This window comes from Pan paniscus, chromosome 16, assembly GCF_029289425.2.
Source record: "Pan paniscus chromosome 16, NHGRI_mPanPan1-v2.0_pri, whole genome shotgun sequence".
NCBI classification, from domain to species: domain Eukaryota; kingdom Metazoa; phylum Chordata; class Mammalia; order Primates; family Hominidae; genus Pan; species Pan paniscus.
Window position 1 is genome coordinate 46,677,253 of NC_073265.2, and position 21,018 is coordinate 46,698,270.

At 42.6% G+C, this 21,018-nt stretch overlaps 1 protein-coding gene across 7 annotated transcripts in view; it reads left to right on the plus strand.

Moving 5' to 3' along the window:
• The window catches only part of CGNL1 (cingulin like 1), a 174,038-nt gene that overhangs the window by 38,995 nt on the left and 114,025 nt on the right, over positions 1-21,018 (plus strand). Inside the window, exon 2 of one of the 7 annotated variants that reach the window (XM_063596677.1) lies at positions 5,731-5,845. The exons of 5 other annotated variants lie outside the window; for them this stretch is intronic. The gene's annotated coding sequence lies outside the window, so the exon portion shown is untranslated. Of the gene's footprint in view, positions 1-5,729; positions 5,846-21,018 lie in introns of those variants that run through there. One more of the 7 variants, XM_057299950.2, reaches the window with a different exon arrangement.

Sequence of the window (21,018 nt, forward strand, 5' to 3'; positions counted from 1 at the left end):
TTTAAGCCACTAAATTGCCAAAAGATTCCTTCCCTTAAAATTCTTCCAGATTCTACCCACCCTCTTGCAGTAATGAGCTCCCCAGCTATCTCTGAGCCCCATTTGGAGGCAGGGTTATTCCTGCTTTCACACGTCCTCCATCACTCTTGTCTCCTTCAGTGCCTGGCACAGGCCCAATGTAGAGCGTGTTCTTGGTAAATGTCTGTGGAACCAAAGCCCCCAAGGGAAAGCTGATGATGCCTTTCAGAAATCCAGCTGCATGATTTTGGTTCTTTGGGCTCCTTCCGTAGTAGCTCTGCCAGAAAAGGGAACAAGGTTAGTTTCTCTTGATTTTTTCCCAGCGAACCTCCAGTGGCATTAGAGATGGCGGCTGCTTCCCTGAGTGTCCCTTTGCCGGCCGTGGGATCCCTGCTCTGGGGCCTCTGTGTTGTGAGTGCACCTGCTCTCTGAGTCTGAACTGCTGTCTCTGTAGTCCTCAAATATCAAAGGTTGGATTGAAAAAACCCACAGAAATACAGTTTTGATGCCTTCTAGTTCTTGAGTGTAGTACAATTGGAAAGTTACTTCCACATTCGTGATCTCTTTTAGTCCCTGTGTTAGCTCCTTGAAGCAGCCACCCCTTTTTCGATTTGCTCAGCTTTTTTTTTTTTCTATTGTAAGGATGAGAGTAACAACTTCCAAGCTCTTTACATGTGGGGTTGGAAACCCACCATTCCTTTTTTTGTTGTTCAGTGTTGCAGGTTGGTAACTTGCCCAAAGTCTCACTGCTTGTTTAGGCAGAAGATGTTTCTGTTCCCAGTGCTGTTGGAACTCCAGCTCACCACCTCTTCAAAGTAATCAGGAACATTCTCATTCTCCTTAAGAACCCTGGCTAGACCTTTGCATCCTGCTCTTCCTTCTACTTAAGCCAGCAGCCTCTCATGACCCCTCTATCCCTGCTGTTAAGAGAGCCTTCTTGGTGTCTGGGCCTACAGCTCCCTGCAGCCATCTTGCTTCTGTTTTGAATTTGTGTTGCTCCAGGAAGGCTTCCAGATTGGCACACTGCTCTCAGAAGGCACTTGGTATCACAGTTTCCTGGGAACTTGTCTCTACTGCTGGGGTGCACACACACATGCTCAGTCAATGCTGGAGGGTTGGTTACCTGGAAACCACATCCTCAGCCTCCTTTCTCTTCATAATCCTCTGCAGGTGGTCCCCAACCTACAAACCAGATGAGTTCTAAAAGCTTATTTTGCAGTTAGTTGATTGTTTGGAGTTAGGATGTATCTTCCTGAGGATTCAGAGTCATAAATGGTGGTTAGGTTTCAGGCCCCCAACCAACATCTATTCCAGAGTTCAGCTACAACAGTAGCTGTTGTATAGCTGAACTCTGAAGTCATGGAGAGAATGGTCTTTGGACTCAGACAGGCCTTGATGACTTCTGGTTCTGCTCTATCTGGGTGACTTTGGGCAAGTGATTTAACCACTAAACCTCAGTTGCTTCACCTGCAAAATGGTGATAATTAATACTTACCTGGCAAGGTTGCTGAATAGTGAATATAAGGTGTTTAACATAGTAGTTAGCACTTGGTAAATACCCAGTGAATGCTCAGTATTATTTATTACTGCATTATTACGTATCTAGTTTGTTTAATAGCACAAAATACCTAATCATTGTTTATACTGCCCTTTCTCCCTTCCCTTCCCTCCCCTCCCCTCTGTTCCCTTCCGTCTCTTTTCTTTTCTCTTCTCTTCCCTTCTCTTCTCTTCTCTTCTCTTCCCTTCCCTTCTTTTCTTTTCTTTCCTTTCCTTTCCTTTCCGTTCCGTTCCGTTCCGTTCCGTTTCTTTTCTTTTCTTTTCTTTTCTTTCTTACAGAGTCTTACCCAGGCTGGAGCGCAGTGGTGGGATGTCAGCTCACTGCAACCTCCATCTCCTGGGTTCAAGCAATTCTCATGACTCAGCCTCCCGAGTAGCTGGGATTACAGGCATGTGCTACCACACCCAGCTAATTTTTGTATTTTTAGTAGAGATGGGGTTTTGCCAATTGGCCAGGCTGGTCTTGAACTCCTGGCCTCAGATGAGCCACCTGCCTTGGCCTCCTAAAATGCTACGATTATAGGCATGAGCCACTGTGCCCAGCCTATACTGCCATTTCTGTGGGTAAACTGACTCCAAGGTTAAACACATTAGTCTCTCAGAATTGAAATAGTGGTGTTTTTTTTCCCCACCCATTCTTGGGATTTCAGATTGCTGGGGAAAAGGAGTCTCTCTCATTCATTTATTCATTCAATTCATAAACAATTGCATTATGCCAGATATATTGGGGGAAAAGGTGAGCAAAAGCCAATATAGCCCCTGTTCTCATGGATGTTACAGATGGATGATGGAGACAAATATTAATTAAAACAAAAATCATCTAAATGTGAAAATACAGCTGCTGTGAAGGAGGGGTGATGGGAAAGGGTCTAGGGAGGTGTTTCCCAGGTATTTGGTGGGTCTCTGGATTGGTTCTTTGTCATTGGTTGGCAGACACTGTCTTCAGCTAAGTGGCTCAGAGATTTGACAGCACTGGCTTTGCATACGAACAGGGGCAGAGGTGGCTTGAGCCTTTGGGGTTGGTAGTAGAAGCAGCAGTCCAAGTTGTCTGAGATGTTGGGGACACCATCAGAGACACCTAAGTGGCGGGTTAAGGGGGAAGCATTTACAAGAGTGGAGTAGCTGGGAAGAGGCATTGCTGGGGAGGAGAGGAGGCTTCTTCTCTGTGGGTCAGGGATGCTGGGTTCTCAGGTGGTGCTTATTAAGGAGTGTTTTAACTGGGCTACCCCTTGTTTTCAGCCAAAATAACACCCCAGTCCATATTTCCTGCCACTGTGGCTTCCTATGGCTAAACAAGCGTAATGAATCTCTTGTTCCATATAATTGCCTCCATCTCATATCTCATTTTTTGGTACTCATTTCTTGCTCTCAATCCCTTTCTGTTTCTCTTTTTTTCTCTCCTATTCGGTTTCCCCCGTTCTGCTCTGTGACTAAATCAGTTCTTCCATTTTTCATCCAATTATCATGTCTGTCTTGGAGAAGCATGTTTCCTGGGGAAGGTCGGTCTACCATGGTTGCCCAGCTCTCTGCTTGCTCCTTCTTCCTTCCGTAAGATGGCAGTTTGCTGTTTTTTTAGCCCTCTAGTTCTACTCTTTGGCTTGTGGGAAACTGTCCACAGCTCATAAATTATCACCACATTGCTCATATTCACACCCTACCTTGTCTAGTCACCTGAGCTTGGAGACTTACTGGGCTTCTCTTTATGTACCTGTGATGTGATGCTGTGTGTTCACTGGCCCAGGGAGATGTTTGCCCTGTTCTTCCTGGCAGAGGAAGAGCAGTGTTCTGAGACCTGACCAGCATGTGTGCCCGGTGACCTATTGAATGATGTGAGTTTCTCTGCGCTGGCCGTCCAACATGCCAGAGCTGGCGGGGGAGTCGGGAGTTGGACATGCAGCCCTGGAGTGACCACACTGACTGCATCAGTGGGTTTCACTGCCTGGTGCCTTTTCTTTCTTTCTTTTTTTTTTTTTTGAGACAGAGTCTTGCTCTGTCGCTCAGGCTGGTGTGCAGTGGTGCAATCTCGGCTTACTGCAACCTCCGCCTCCCGGATTCAAGCAATTCTCCTGTCTCAGCCTCCTGAGTAACTGGGATTACAGGCATGCGCCACCACGCCCGGCTAATTTTTGTATTTTTAGTAGAGATGGGGTTTCACCATGTTGGTCAGGCTGGTCTCAAATTCCTGACCTTGTGATCCACCCGCCTCGGCCTCCCAAAGTGCTGATAGTAAGGCGTGAGCCACCGCGCCTGGCCTCCCTTTTCTTGACATTGCTTTAAAAAAAACCCTTTAAGTTTAGAATAGCTTTAGACTGATAAGGAAATTGCAAAGATCATACAGAAACTACACCCAATTTCCCCTATTATCAATATCATGCAATTGGTTTGCCATAATTAATGAAACATTTTTGATAAATTATTATTAGCTAGAGTCCACACTTTATCCCGATTTTCTTAGTTTTATTTAATGTCCTTTTTCTGTTGCCTGATCCCATCCAGGATACTACATTTAGTTGTCATGTCTTGGCTGTGATGCTTTGAGATATTCCTTGTTTTTGATGACCTTGACAGTTTTGAAGGGTATTGGTTGGGTATTTGCTAGGATTGGAATTGGTCTGATATTTTTCTCATGATTAGACTGGGATTAGGAAGTCCCATTATGGGGCTTCTATGTGGGAGGAAGACCACAGAGATAAAGCACTCTTCTCATCAAAGGACATATCAACATGATTTATCATTGCTGATATTGATCTTGATAAAGCACGTGCTTGGCTCAATCAGTGTCTGCCAGGTTTCTCCACTGTGAAGTTGTTCTTTTCCCCCTCTTTCTATACTCTAGCTTCTGGGAGGAAGTCACTATGTGCAGCCCACACATAAGAAGTGAGGAGTTATGTTCCCTGTCCTCTGGGGCAGGTTATCTAAATAAATTATTTGGAATTCTGCATGGGTGAGTTGTCTGCTCTTCCCCATTTATGTATTTATTTAGTCATAAATGTGGATTCATGGATATTTTATACTTTGAGTTATCCAACACTATTTTTTGGGCCATTGGGAGATCTTTTAGTTGGCTCCTGTGTCTCTTTGATATACCTTAATCATTGTGGGTAATTTTGGTTCCTTTTTTAAGCACTTGTTTAATTTCTGGCACTGTAGGATACTCCAGGCTCATCTTGTATATTTCCTGCCCTAGTCTTAGAAGAATAAGCCATGTATTCAAAGAACCCTGCTTCCTTTTACTGGAGAACTTGTTGGTATTAGAGACCAAGATCTGGGTGCTAGGTACTCATTGATACTGGAGTACTGTTGCTTCTCGGTGCTCTCAGCTGAAAGAGCAAGAAAACATAGATGTGTACACTAGCCTGTATATATAGACATGTTGATAAATATTCCTGTATGTAACCATCTACATATCAGGTGAAACATGAGTTCATACTGATGTCTCCACTTTCTTCAGTTACCACATGGGTCATTCTAACCTCCTCCCCTTGCATGTCTATAACTTCTTACTCCAGCAGTAAGCAGACTCCCACCACCTGGCATCTATTTACTTAATTGTTCAATTCCAGTATACACATATAGTGGTTTCGGAATCGTTAATGCATTCCTCTGTGGGAAACAACTTTATCAACTATAGTAAAATACTTATGTACAGTACCTTTGCCTTTGGTCTTACAGATTCCACTCACTTCTGGAGTTATTTAGGTCAGCATGTTTTTCTATCACCCCCTTCTGTGAAGTTGTTTCATATAATTTTTAATGCAGTTAGATTCTTTTTAGTCTGATGACTCTTGAAAAGAGATAAATGAGCAGGAAGATAAAGACTCAGCCATTAGGGAACTAAGTTAGAAAAAGCTTGTGAACAATTCATTTTCTGTCTACTGAATGTTTGGTGGCTCCATGCTGCTGGATGATGATATTGTACTATTTTCCCATCCCCTTGCTTTTATTCCCATCCATTTGCTATGGGCTGAATGTGTCCTCACAAAATTCATATTAGAGGTTAAAATCCTAACTCCCAAGGTTACCGTATTTGAAGATGGGATCTTTGGGAGGTAATTAGGGTTAGATTAGGTCATGAGGATGGGGCCCTTAAAATGAGATTATTGGCTTTATAAGAAGAGGAAGAGTGAGAGAGATTATCTGTGTGCTCTTACCAAGGAAAGGCCATGTGAGAACATAGCAAGAAGACAGCTGCCTGCAAGCCAGGAAGAGAGCCCTCACCAGGAACTGAATTGGCTGGCACCTTGGTCTTGGACTTCTTACCTCAAGAACTGTGAGAAATATATTTCTTTTGGTTAAGCCACTCAGTCTGTGGTATTTTGTCATAGCAGCCCAAGCTGACTAATACACCATTATATACAGAAAAAGTATAGACATCCCTGTGCTGTGGAGAGGCTCTTAAACCAAATTTCCTAATTCGTTTTCTACCCTTAAACACCGAAAGGACCCCTCTTTCCTCCTGGCTTAGGAGATCCTGGGCTTAGGAGATCCATTCAGGTAATGTTCTTGGTGGTGCATTTAGATGTAAGAGCTCCAGGTTAAGGGTCTGACAAGACACTTTTGGCTAAAACAAGCGTTAGGATTGGGAGAATGTTTCTCAGTGGAAACAGTATAATCACCTAACTGAAGGAAAAAATGGCCCCTTTCCCCAAATATTCTGAGCCTGCTTTAGAGCAGGAGAGCCCACTTTTACAGCAGGAGACACCCTGAGAAGGAAGTAGAGAATGGTGACGTCAGTGGCCCCGGATCTGGGTCCCGTCCCTGCTCTTCAGTATGCAGAGCTGTCAGGCGTCGTGTGCTCCTGTGTAGAGTGTCAGGCATCGTGTGCTCCTGTGTGGACAGGGACAGCAGCAGGGTCCTGCCTGAGATCATGAATATGGATGTGAGTGATTGTTCCCAGGCCTAAGTGAAAGGCTTTCTTGAGGCAGATTTTTCTCTGGGATGCTGATTGTGAGTTTTTAATGTCTCCCCTTTGGTTATTCAGTGTTCTTGGCTTCTTTAGATTGATCATCATGTCTTCTGCCTACAAATATCTGCTCATATTTTACAAGCAGAGAAGTGACTGGAGCTGTAACCAGCCTAGGTGACCAAATGAAGTCCATGTGGGGCCCTGTCATTTAGATGGGTGATTAAAACAAAAACAAAAACAAAAAACCCTTAAACCCTGCCAGAGGGTAATTTTTCATGGTCTCCCTTTTATGTTTCTTCCTTTTTCCTCTTCAGTTTTTTTCTCCTTTCCTTGCAGTTATTTTTTTTTTTCTTTTATTGCCTGTTTCATTTCACAACCTGGCACTGTTCTGGTAGAAATGTCTGCTTCCTGCCACCCTCAGGAAGTCAGAGAACAGGGTAAATTTGTCCAGGGCTTCACCCCATGATTTCTAATGGTGTAACTCAAGACTCCCATGGGAGAGATCTACCCAGGAAAATAAATTGTGTGTTGGTTTTTAATACAAGAACCTTCATAAACTGAGCTCCTAGGAGAAAACGAAGACATTTAAATACTCTTCTCTTTTTGCAGTTTGCTCTGTGGTCATCAGTTAACCACCCAAATGGAAGTGCATGTGTTAATGTTCAACAGTGGGTTAATGTCTGGAGGATGGTTTTGGACAGCATAGTTCAGAGCAGGTTAATGTTTAATGTAAAAGTACTTAGATGAGTACTTGGTACATAGTAAGAGTGTTTAAGAGTTAATTACATTATTATTATTATTGCAAACTAAAAATTGCTCCCAGGTTGCATGTTGTGAGATAGTAAGGTGAAGGTGAGGCACCTAGTGTCAGTATTGGCTTTAGGTGGAAGAAAATAAACTGGAATTGCTATTGTTGCCTTACTGGTGTAAGAAAAGTGGTGATGGACATGGAAATAGATCCCAGAGCAGAGGTTTGGGCCTGAAAATTTGGAACTAGGAAGTTTGAAAGTGACTCATCTAAGGGAAGGCAGGGGTGTGTTAGATGGTCCCCAAAAGCCTTTTTGCCTTGAGAATGTGATTTTATGTAAGTTCCCCTCCACCTCGAGTAGTTTGGGGGTAGAAGGTAGGCATGAATGGCTGTGGGGGTTCTGTAGAGGAGAGGGAAAAGAAGTGACTCTTTTTATCTGGTTTGGATTATCTTATCAATGTTTTTGTCAGCATTCCCAGGATAAGGAGGTATTTCCATATGCTTCTGCAACTGGTTTTTGTTAAACACAGACCATGCCTCTTCAGCTGATCTTGTCACACCCTTAGGGGCTCAGCTGAACTCAGACAACAGGCAACAGCCAGAGGAAGGAAAAAAGTAATAGTCCATAAAATTAGGTAATGGTCCTGCTCAGAAATATTTGAGCATAAATACCAGGTTATATCTTTTTATTTGTACCCCCAACCCCCATGGCTGTAAACACATCCCTGGAGAGAGGAAATAAATGTAGCAGATTTCATACTGGGCTGAAGGGGAAGAGTGTGGGATGGGCATCTGTTTTATGAGACAGCCTTTTTTTTACGTTAATTTCTGCATGATTAACATCCCTTGAAAGAGTTATTTTTCCTCCATTCTTTTGTTAGCCCGTTCTGGTCCAGCTTCCATGCCTTCCACTCTGACATCAAAGTTCTTGCTAAGGTCATGTTCCATCTGCATCCCGTCTTGTGCAATGATGCTCCAGTCTTTGCCTGCTTAATGGTAGCCTTTGGCTTACCTGACCCCTCCTTCCTTCTTGCATCCCCAGCTTCTCTGGGCTTCTGGGATGCCGGGCTCTCCAGATTTCCTCCCATCCCCCTGGTCGCTCCTTCTCAGTTGTCTGTGTCTGCTTCTCCTCTTTTCCCTGTCTTCTTAGTGTTGGCCTGCTAGAGCATAGATCCTCGTTCTGAATGTGGGAAAAGCAGATGATGATTCAGTGGATCTCGGGTGGAGTCCACGATTCTGCATCTCTCATGTGCTGCCAGGCGATGCTGTTGCTGCGGGGCTGCAGAGCCACCGCAGCTCGGCGCTGGAGCTCCATCCTCGCTTCTCCATCTATGTGACTTCCTGGCTGAGCTCCACCAGTCCTCGGCTTTAAGTAACACCTCGAATCTTATTGGTGACTTCTCGCCCCACTTGGGTCAAAACCCAGAGTTATATTCAGGCCCACGACACCCTGTGGGTTTGGCTCCTGCCCACTCTTCTGCCTTTAGCTGCTCTGCCCTCCGCGTCACCCACTGGGCTCTGGCCAAGTCTGCCTTCCCACTGATTCTTCGATTTGCCTAGCACGTTTCTCCTTCCTGAGCTCTAAACTTGTTGTTCTCTCTACCTGGCACTTACACGGCTTAGATCTCATCTTCTCTTTCAAAGCAAATATTCCCTTCCCAGCGAGGGCTTCCTTAACTGTCTATCTAGAATGGACCTTCACTACCACCACCATCACCTCGCTGTCACCTACCCCAGTTCATTTTCTTACCATGCTATGTGAGTTTCTTATTCATCCTCACTCTCCCTACCAGAGTGTGGGTTCTGTGGGAAAAAGGACCTTGTTCCCCATTTAACTGCTGTAGAAGAGTGACTAGCATAGTAATAGGATCTTGGTAAGAACTTGTTAGTAATTACATAAAGCATTAGTATCAGCATGTCTCAGATGAGCTGATGAGCACAGATACTACCACGCCATTCCAGTGTCTGTGTTTTTAATGGTTTGGGTATCGGGTTATATTATTGTAAGTATCATGAACTAGTGGAAAGAACCAAGATGGACAGAACACATAAACGATGCCCTTACACCCCATGAAGACCCAACAGTTTTATGGCAAACTAGAGAAATGAAGGTTTCATAGTTGTTTGAATAAAAAAAGGTGGTAGAAAATTGAGGCATCTCATTGTACAAGGTAGGTAACATCTGTGCAATGAAATCATGACTTGCACTATTGAAGTCCCTGTTCACACCATATAAGGTGATACAGTTTCAGCAAAATGATCATCCTACATATTAATGTTGTGAATTGGAATTATATTGGCTTTGTAATTGCATTTGTATTTAATGTGCAGATGTTTTGGTATTGATGGTAATATAAGAACTAAAATCGTTTTATATTTGTACATTTTATGAGAAACATTAAGTGAACACTAAGAATCGTTGAGAATTTTTTTTTCTTTAGAGGCATCTTTACATTATACAAGCTTGTGAAAGACTAAAATAGGAACTAAGCAAGATTGAAGGTGTGGCTGAGGACAGGGAAAGGAAAAAGTTTTAAATTCCAAAACTGCTTGTAGGAAGCTATTTTTAACAAAATAAGAATAATAGGCTGGGCTTGGTGGCTTGTGCCTATAGTCCCAGCTACTTGGGAGGCTGAGGCAGGAGGATCCCTTGAGCCCAGGAGTTGGAGGTTGCAGTGAGCTGTGATCTCACCACTGCATTCCCACCTGGGTGATGGAGCAATACCGTGTCTCAAAAATAAAAATAAAAAAAAATAAAAAGACGCTGAGTGAGCTATCAAATTTTAGCATGCTTTCAAGAGAGTGAAATTTTAAAATATCTACATTCAGGCCAGGTGCAGTGGCTCACGCCTTGTAGTCTCAGCACTTTGGGAGGCCAAGGTGGGCGGATCACTTGAGGTCAGGAGTTCGAGATCAGCCTGGCCAACATGGTGAAACCATCTCTACTAAAAATACAAAAATTAGCCAGGCATGGTGGCATGTGCCTGTAGTCCCAGCTACTTGGGAGGCTGAGGTGGGAGAATCGCTTGAACCTGGGAGATAGAGATTGCAATGAGCTGAGGCTGTGCCACTGCACTCTAGCCTGGGTGACAGAGCAAGAGTCTGTCTCAAAAAAAAAAAAATCCACATTCATATGAACACACAAGTTGTACTGACAAACCCTAAAAGGCTAAAATATATAATCCTTTTTTTGTTTATATAATTAAAACTTCAATTTTGGATTACTGGTCTAATTTCTGGTTATTGAAAAATGTAAATTGTGAAACTTCCTTGCTGGAGACATCTATATATTATAAAATATTTAAATATAAAAATAATGGAGTAATGGAGTAGATGGCTTTTACTCACCAATTCTAGGGCCTGGCTTAGGAAGGTATGTAGGCAGGGACCCCCTTACAATTCTAACTTGTGCCCCAGGCCCTCCTCCTTTCCTCTGGCTCCTGGAGATCAGAGAGGAAGGGATTCTGCACTTAAGAAATGGGGCTAAGAAGAAGAAGACACGTTCTTTTTTTTTTTTTTTGAGACAGGGTCTCGCTCTGTCACCCAGACTGGAGTGCAGTGGCATGATCTCGGCTCACTGCAACCTCTGCCTCCCAGGTTCAAGGGATTCTCCTGCCTCCGCCTCCTGAGTAGCTGGGATTACAGGTGCACACTGCTATGCCTGGCTAATTTTTGTATTTTTAGTAGAGACAGGGTTTCACCATGTTGAACAGGCTGGTCTTGAACTCCTGACCTCAAGTGATCCGCCTGCCTAGGCCTCCCAAAGCGCTGGGATTACAGGCATGAGCCACCACACCAGGCCACACTTTTTTTTGTTGTTGTTTTTAAAGACAGGTTCTCTCTCTGTTGCCCAGGCTGGAGTATAGTAGTGCAATCATGGCTCACTGCAGCCTCAACCTCCCAGGCTCAAGTGATCCTCCCACCTCAGCCTCCTGAATAGCTGAGACTACAGGCACGTGTCTCCATGCTTGGCTTTTTTTTTTTTTTTTTTTTGTATTTTTTGTAGAGACAAGGTTTTGCCATGTTGCCCAGGCTGGTCTTGAACTCCTGGGCTAAAGTGATCCGCCTGCCTCAGCCTCCCAAAGTGTTGGGATTACAGGGATGAGATACAGCTACTGGCCAGGAGACACATTCATGCTTTGAAAGGAGACATGAATGGTCCTTCTCCCTCACACATTTCCTTTGAGTGTATGTGTTTGTTTCTACCCAGTTCATTTCCACATATAATTTGAGGCTAACAGACCCATCTATATAGATCTGTGATGCCAGGGAGCCTGGGGCAGAAGATGAAGGCTGGAATGGGGTGAGGGTGCTTTAGGAAGGAGAGAGGGAGCTAAGGGCCATAGCACTGCTCGCAATGTCTAAACGAATGGCCGTTCTGCAAGTACCTGAGGGGCTGGTGAGAGCAAGGCACAGCGTGTTTGGGGTGACTTTAGGATTTGGGTTTGGGTAGTCCCCCTTCCCCTGCTGCCCAGCTGAGAGAATTCTGGGGAGGAAGATCTTACTGGGGCATGAGGTCCCTGGTGTCATCAACTTTGCAGGTAACAGCTGTCTTGAACAACAGAGAACCTGAATTTATACATGTAGCAAGCTGCTAGGTTTCTAAAAATATTTCAGAAGGTTTATTTTGATTTTATTTTTAAATATTTTGGGTGCCTACACAGTGTTATCTTCCATGTTTTTAATAGCCACACTATACAATACAGAGTAGATTTCTGTGGACAAATACAGGTGCCTATCATTTATAGCACAGTCTCTCTGGGACCCGTGCAAACAACTGACTCATGCGTTTATGAGACTGGGTTGGTTTGTGAATCGATGACGCCCAGGGAGCTGGGAAGGCTGCATGGCATGGATGCTTCCCCAGTGGCTCTGGATTTTGCAATCATTTGGCTAAATTTGCTCATGATGCACATTCCCTCACCCCTTTCCCTGATGAGGACAAAGATGGCTAATTTTCCCTGATTGGATCTGTTGTTTTGAGTGACCGAGAAGAAAGAGATACTTTGCTGAAAGCACAACATATTCCGAGGGAGAATACTGAGCTTTGGAATTCACTTTGCAGACATCTGCGAGGATGTTCCGGGAACCAGGCTTGTTATAGCTGGCATTGCTGGAATTCCACACGCCCCATGCCTCCCTTAAGAGATACTTGATAACCCCAGGGCCTAATTTCTACTTTTGGAACATACATACCTTGTGACGTGGAGGCTGGAGGTGGGAAGGAAAGCCCCCTTGAGGCTGTGGATCTGGTTCTCATGTTTTAAACAGTTTTAAATATTCGGGCTGGAGATGCCTGAAGGATGGGTATTTGTTATGGAAAACCTTGACTTTTTTTTTTTCTTTTACATTGTTCACATTTTAAAACAAAGTTCAGAGAGCTGTGTACATTGAGCATGCTTTATTAGTTCATTCATTTATGTGTGAAACACTGTTCTGGATGCCAGAAATGTGGCAAGGAGGAAGGCCTGGCCGAGGAGTGACACTTCCACTGAGCTCTGACAGATGAGAGCTTGTCTTGCTGTCACACCAGTGCTGCAGGACATGGTGACATGCTGTGGTCCACAGCCCTCCAGTGACCATGTCAGCATAATTAAATACAAACTGTGGTCTCTGCTCAAGAAAGAGTGCAGGTCTTAGAGAAAAAGTCTGGGTCTAAATCTTGGTGCTGCCCCTGGCCCAGGTGTAAGGCCTCAGAGGAAATTACCTGCCAGAGTTTACACATCTCTAAAGTGGAGAGAACAGGTGCTGTGAGGATCTCATCAGACAAGATGATACAAAGAAATCACCAGGGCTGGCCTCATGGAAGGATGATGTGTGTGTCTGACTCAGAATCAGTAGAAAAAGCTTAAAATGTGGTTGCTGGGACAAAACTAATCTACCAGAGAAGCCGTGGCTGGAGAGCCTGTGTTGAGCTGTGTGGTGCTGGTCTGTGTTGGAATGCCAGGGAAGAGGCAGGAGCTGCCTCCAGTAGGTGAGCCTCGAAGAAAGAACAGGATTTTCTTAGGTGAAGGGAGACAGATTTTTACTGGAGGAAAAAAAAATGTCTAAAGTAAAGGTCATAAAAACAGACTGTGGGCCGGGCGTAGTGGCTCATGCCTGTAATCCCAGCACTTTTGGAGGCTGAGGTGGGCGGATCATGAGGTCAGGAGATCGAGACCATCCTGGCCAACATGGTGAAACCCTGTCTGTACTAAAAATACAAAAATTAGCTGGGTGTGGCGACATGTGCCTGTAATCCCAGCTACTCCGGAGGCTGAGGCAGGAGAATTGCTTGAACCCGGGAGGCAGAGGTTGCAGTGAGCCGAGATTGCGCCACTGCACTCCAGCCTGGTGACAGAACTAGGCTCCATCTCAAAACAACAACAACAATAAAAAAAAAAAAAAAAAAAGTGCAGCTGCACAGTTTAAGAACAGAAGCTTCTTTTGTTGGGTACTTGCAAAAATATTCCCTGCCTCTTGGTAGCGTGGTCTAATGGTATTAATGCCAACAGTGTGAACCTGAGCATAAGGTATGCCCTGAGTTTGAGTAGCTTTTCAGTGCTGTTTTCAGTGCTGAGTTGACTACACGATTACCAGTGACAACACTGAGAGATCTAAGAAGACTCCATTTGACTTGCGGGGTGGGTAATTTATTTCTTGGACATTTTGGCTTCAGTGTAGGTTTAGGTAAGTATCATATGTCAGGGATGGCAAGTGCATTTTATTTTGTGTCTGCGCTAACCAACCAATTGGTAGTGACTGCAGGGGTGCAGTGATGAGGAGGATTCTGAAGCCAGATTTGTGCTTAGAGAGAAAACGATAATAACCCTTTATTGATATAATTTGGACTTAGGCTTCATAGAGGAAACTGTAGCACAAACGGTGTGGATCTGTTATCTCTGGTTGAGAGGTTTTCTATGTACATGACACTATGAAGATGTTCATTTATTCACCCAACAAATATTTATTAAATCTCCGCTATGGACATAGCATTGTACTTTAGATTCTCAGCCCTCTGGCTTCTTCATTAGTTAATAAATTATTTCAAGATATTGGTGGTTAATGCTGCTTGGTTAATTAGTGGGGGTTTTTAGTCTTTTTCTCATAAGTGTTTCAAAACATTTTTATGAACAAAGCCAGCTTTCTTGTGCCCATAAATGTTACATTGAAATCTTTCTCAGATCCCTCTTATTTTTTGAGACAGGGTCTCTCAGTCTATCACCCAGGCTGGCATGCAGTGGCATGATCATAGCTCCCTGCAGCCTTGACCTCTCTGGGCTCAGCTGATCCTCTTATCTCAGCCGCCTGAGTAGCTGGGACTACAGGTGCACACCACCACACTCAGCTAATTTTTGTATTTTTCATAGAGATGGGGTCTCCCTGTGTTGCCCAGGCTGGTCTAAGACTCGTGGGCTCAAGTGACCCACCTGCCTCAGCCTCCCAAAGTGCTGGGGCGACTGGCGTGAGCCACTGCCTGGCTGATCTTCGTCATTTCATTTAGCATACAATATGTGATTTTCCTAATTATGAAGTCATCACTGACAGTCTGACTTTAGAGACAGGAAAACAGAGAAATTAAAGAACTTGTCCACAGCCAATATTGGACTTGAGCCACATGTCAGAAATATTTCCTGCTTCTGCATCTCAGAGTCAGGTGCCATTACTTGTCTTCAGAACCGTAAACTTTTGTAGCTTAGCTCTGCCCTGGTAGGAGAAACTTTCAGAAATCATTTTAAGCCTCAAGAGGTGAAAAGGATGAATGACTTATCTAACACTTTTTTTGGGACATGAATTCTGTATTTTTTTCAGTAACCATGAAGAATATAAAATACGAACCACTGAATTTATTAAAGTAATACAAATTAAAAAATAAAAGTTAAATTGATAACATATGGACACCGTAAATTAAGTGGTGATATATGTGCTAATCAGTTAAGAGAAGTGGGCAAGGGAAGTGGGACCCATCCACAGGGAAACGAGGTGGGTAGACTTCCATGGGGAAGTGGGGGCTTCTTGGGGGAGAGCCACTTGGTGCCCATGCTCTCAGGACCAGGCCATGTGGATCAGATGAGTTGAGTCCCAGTGAGTCCACATTTTCTTTTTTGAGATGGAGTCTTACTCTGTTGCCCAGGCTGGAGTGCAGTGGTGCAATCTCGGCTCACTGCAACCTCCACCCCCAGGGTTCAAGTGATTCTCCCTGCCTCAGCCTCCCAAGTAGCTGGGATTATAGGTGCCCGCCACCATGGCCGGCTAATGTTTTGTATTTTTAGTAAAGATGGGATTTGGTTATGTTGGCCAGGCTGGTATCGAATTCCTGACCTCAGGTGATCAACCTGCCTCAGCCTCCCAAAGTGCTGGGATTACAGGCGTGAGCCAGTGCACCTGGCCAACTCCAGATTTTCAAACTCCTGGTTGATTCTCCTAGGTCTCCAACCCTAGTAAAAGGAGCCTTTTTACAGGCTTTTCTTTTTTGCCATCTTCCTTTTTGTACAAGGTGGGTTTAGGGGGAAGCTGTAGCACTCAATGTTAAAAGTTTATTTTTTCCCCCCAAATAGAAAAGTTTTAGTTGTCAGGTTCATTTGAAGACATTCAAACCATCCTGAACTGTGTGAAACAGAGAGCAACTCTGCTTTCATTTCCAAACCTCAAGTTTATTTTTGAAATTGTTTTCCCAGGGAGTTCTGAAGGGTTGACTGTATACAAAGACACTTCCTTTAAAATCTGAAGAGTTTGGTCAGTTTCCTACATTTGCACTATAAAACACGTAGAGAGAAAACATAAAGCTCAGTTTAGGTAAGGCTGCCTCTTTCTGTCATGTTAGGGAATACACTGAAACTAATATGTGTTTTGCTAATCTTGGCTTTCCACACCCTGATCTTTCAATTTCATCTGGTTGAGGTTCTAGTGTGAATATCCCCATACAAAATTCTGTCTTCCCACTAGTTCCACAGACACATCCTTTAGGAGTAAATGTGTTAACCACTGTTTAGCAAGCTTGTCCAACCTGTGGCCCGTGGGCTGCCTGTGGCCCAGGATGGCTTTGAATGTGCCCAAAGTAAATTCGTAAACATTCTTAAAACATTTTGAGTTTTTTTTGTAATTTTTTTTTTAAACCTCATCAGCTATCATTAGTGTTAGTGCATCTTATGTGTGGCCCAAGACAATTGGTCTTCTTCCAATGTGGCCCAGGGAAGCCAAAAGATTGGCCACCCCGGGTTTAGAGGTTTTAGCTCGTGTTTATCATCAGACTGGCAGTATCTTCTCTCTAAATGAGGCAGTCACAGGATCCCACTCAGGGGAAATTACTTTTCGGTTGGTGGGTCAATTCTTATTTCCTAGAATTAAGCTCAAGACTGCACTGAGACTCATCACCTCTCTACCCACTGTATTAGATGCTCTTTTAAGTGATTTGTGTGGTAAAATAGAATTACTTGTTCAAAGCAAACATACCTAGAGTCTCTGCCCCATGCTAGGTACTATGCCGATTGCTTGGGCCAGCCTGGCTTGACTGATGGGGACTCTTGTCCTTGGAGGCAAGGGCCAGCCACAGCATAAAGGTGAAGGTTTCAGATTGCCTGGTTGCGTTTCCTCAGTAGCCACAGGGCCCCTGGAATGGCTGGTGAATATGCATGCAGGTCCTGGAGGTGCCACCGAGAATTAGAGTTGTGGGGCGGGGATGTGTGGACCAGCATTACGTGACTAATCTCCATGCTCAGCTGATAACATGTGATGGCCCAGAGAGAGGAAATGTTTCTATCTGGCATATGTTCATAGTTCTTCCAAGAGCTAAGCCCTTTGTTCTTACAAACACACTCGCTGATCTCGCTAACTAAAGCAATTATCATCATTTAGCAGTCTTTTCATAAAGTATTATTTCCACTCCAAAACACCACTTTTATTTGCCAAGTGCCACAATGTTGCATCCTGGCGATTGATCAGCGTTTACTGCCAAATTATGTAAGCCTTTGGTTAGGCTTAGTCCCCGACGGCGCAAGCGTGTCTGTGGTGTGCATTAGGATTGTAAACGTGGCCCAGTGCCTGAAAGTGGAGAACAGCTGTCCCTAAATTCATTAATTAATTCAGTGTTTACACTTTGATTGGGAAGGAAATCCACATTTGCTTAAGACACCAGTGCCCAGCTGAGAAATGTTGTTCCATGAAAATATTGGATTGAGGTTTGTTGTCAAGGAAATGTAAATTGTGGATGTTTCATGAAATTTAAATATGTGGATTAATTGACCAACAGGGAGCTAAGATTGTAATAAGCCAAGGTGGCTTTATTCAAAGATTGAAATGTAATTAGTGTTGACTGTAGTAGGAATAGCTATTCAAATGGACCATAAATTCTGCACAAGAATTTTACTAATAAAAGAGGAAATATTTTCATTGAAAAGTCAGTCTCAGCATAAGAACTGATTTTTCTTACAACACTTATTGGTGAGTAAAATAACCCCATTTAGTAAATACCACGCACAAAAAATTTCTTCTGTTTAAAAAGATTATTAGAAACTTTAACAAATATGAAGACTTCTAGAGATGCAGAATAAAATATGCCAATGCTGCTCAGAAAAAAGGGGTTAAGACACACCTGGTTATTTTGGTGTCAGCCCTCACGCATCACTTCATTAGTCTAAGGCAAGCTTGCTGTACTTGTCCTTAGTATTGAGTTGTTTTATGATATTAGTAGCCTTGTCAAACCAGAGAAGTTTAGAAGTTCTTCTCCTTTTCAAAATTCCACTCAAATGATAGTAAGGGGAGAAAAAATGTTTAAACCTGCAAGAGGCAAAAAATGGCAGTGGAGGCTTTGGTGGCAACTCCTGCAACGATGCAGGGGTGATCCCCAGGCTGGCTGAGGGATAGGCCCCTCCACCCAAAGTGCCCACATTGCTGAAATGAGGTGCTTTGCCTGCAGAACCACAGAGAGGCTCAGAAGTGGGAAGGCATTGTTACCATAGTAGGCCAGAGAGATGGGCCAAATATAGGGAGTTATTAAAACCAGCATAATTAGACCCTACACCCTGTCCCTGTCTCCCTTCCCCACCCCAGCAGCAGCCTGGAGGTCTGTTCTCTGGAGAAATGGAACTGGAATGGTGTTGGGGTGTTGGTGGGGGTGACTAAAAAGAGAGACTGATGACAGCTGGGAGCTTGGTCACTGTTCCGCTCTTTCCATGATGGCAGCAGCCAGGCGTGTGCAGCCCCAGCAATGAAGTGGAAGACTTGCCTTGAGAAATTGAACAACTCCAGAAAAAAATGCCCCCAGATAACTGAAATGTATGGGTTCTTCAGTGGAATACTTTTTTCTTTCACATTAATTGACACTCACCAACTAATAGTCTTCTCCACACTTGCAGAGCCGCCAATCTGCTTTGGTCCTTCATTCTTAAATAGGATCAGGCAGTCAGGATTCATCAGGTGTATTACCAAAGCCTTCAATATGAAAAGTAGGGGCCAAAACAGGAAAAGAACAACCTTGCAGAAGATGGTGTTGTTGCAGAAAGCAGAGAAAACTTGTTTTTAGAAAAAAGTTACAGTTTTCCTTGCAGAGAGAAGTTAGTTCATATCCAAAATAATAATAACATTTATGAAAGAGGAGCAATTAGAGAACAAGAAAGAGCTATTGAGTATTACAAATTAAATACTGGAATTAAAAAAATGTTGAAGCTGTATCTGAAAAGTAGAACAAAAAAGATGGAGTTAAAAAGCAGGAGAGAAAAGAAATATGAAAAATTAAAATGTTATCTAAAAAATTCAACATTGCTATTATAGTAGATGCAGAAACCAAGAGCAAAATAAAATAATAATCTGAACATTATCACAGAAAGAATGCAAAAATATTTTATAGAACTAAAGACATGAATTTCCAAATTGAAAGACTATATATATTATGTGCTCATGTTTTATAAAAGAGTCCACTTTCCCCAATTTTATAAAACCCACACCTGGGTATGCCATTATGAAATTTCAGAACACCAGTGATAAAAGGTCCTAAAAGCTTTAAGGGGAACGTAAACAGGTCACACACAAAGGAAAGGGTACAATGAGCTTCAGCATTCTTAAAAACATCCTTGGAAGCTAGAAGATAATGAAGTTTGCAAAGCTTTAAAAATATGATGGAAATTATTTCTAACCTGGCTTCTATGTCCAGCTAGACCACCAATCAAAAGTAAGCATAGAATAAAGATGTTTTTCAAAATACAAGGAGTCAAATTTTTTTTCCATTGGACTTTTTCTTAGAAAACTACTGGAAGTGTCTTCTATCAGACCAATTGGGTAAACTAACAAAGAGGAAGACATGAAACCCAGAAAATAATATAACACAAAAGGAAGAGAGCAATGAGACCCTAATATAGGGTAGGAGGAGGGAAGACTGTAAAAAAGAGGTCACCAAATTACCTGATATTTTGATCATTTGGAAATTAATACTGATAAACATCTAACAGATGTAATGTAGTTGAGGGAAAGATTTAAGGATAGATGTATAGAAAAGACAAGTAAAACAGTAATCGATCATTAACACTAGAAAAGTAAAAATTTTATAAGAAAAGTTCTGTAAGACCATAGTATATAATTTTTTAGTGAATATTTATATTGTCATAATAATGTAAATAGTTGACTCTTGATTTTATTATTGGTAGGTTAGCCAAGTGAGAGACTTGTATGTATGGTGTGGTATCCACCCTATGTAGAACCAATAAGTTAAGGAATCACAGTCAGGAATATTGTTTAGCAAAAGGGAGGTAAGTATTAGAAGAAATAGCTGAAATTTGCAGGTTTTTTTTTTTTTTTTTTTTTTTTCTCCTGGGCAGTGTGTTCAGGATCAGGGAAGGGAAGCTGAAGAATGTAGGTTTTCACTTATTTTACTTTGATTAAAAAATAAATTATTTAAAAATACTACTATAACTGAAAATGAAAGTTGACAATGAAATATTTGGAATTGGTGAGATAATGATAAATATTACAGATGAATGTACCTCTCTGAGTTGTTCCTATCTTTAAAGTGGTAAATGATAGTATCTAAAATGTTTGAGATTTAAAAGAATTATCACCAAGCAAAACTGACAACACTATGCTACTAGTAGGAAACTGAATATATTCAGAAAGCCCCAAGACAGAACAGAGAGACAAAACAAGTAAAGATGTGCTAGAGCCAAACAACATAATTATTAAGGTTGTACAGATGGATAGATTTTGAATGTTATCCCTTAAAATGGAGACTACACCTAGTACCCGTGAAGCATTGACAAACATTTTCCGTATATTTGCTCACAGAGGGAAGCTCAATATATTTAAAAAGGAAGAAATGGTAGAGACTTCATTTGCTGACCACAATACAGTTAGAGATTAGCAACATTTACAAATAAAGACCCTCCAAACAAGAACAGCACAGCAACAAAATACTACATATGCAACAACTTTCTCAGAATCAAATCTTGGGTCAAAGCAGAAATCAAAACCCCAAACAGAAACTATCTAGAAAATAGTAATAGAAACATTACTGTGGTGGAAACTGTTTGCTGCCTTTCTAAAGTCCATTCTCCTCTCTCTTTTTACTAACAGAACATTGATTTTGTTGCATGTTGATGACCAGCTTAAGTACCCTATTTTCCAATCTCCCTTGAGGCTGGGGGTGGCCATATGATTAAGTGCTCACTAATAAGATATAAGGGATTATTGTTAGGTGGGGATTCCAGGAAAGCTATTTAAAAAGAAGGTTGAGTCACTTGGCCTAAGCTTTTGGGCTATGTGATGCTGGATCAGCTATCTTGTAATCATAATCATAAGCTATCTTTAATCATATGTTAAAGAC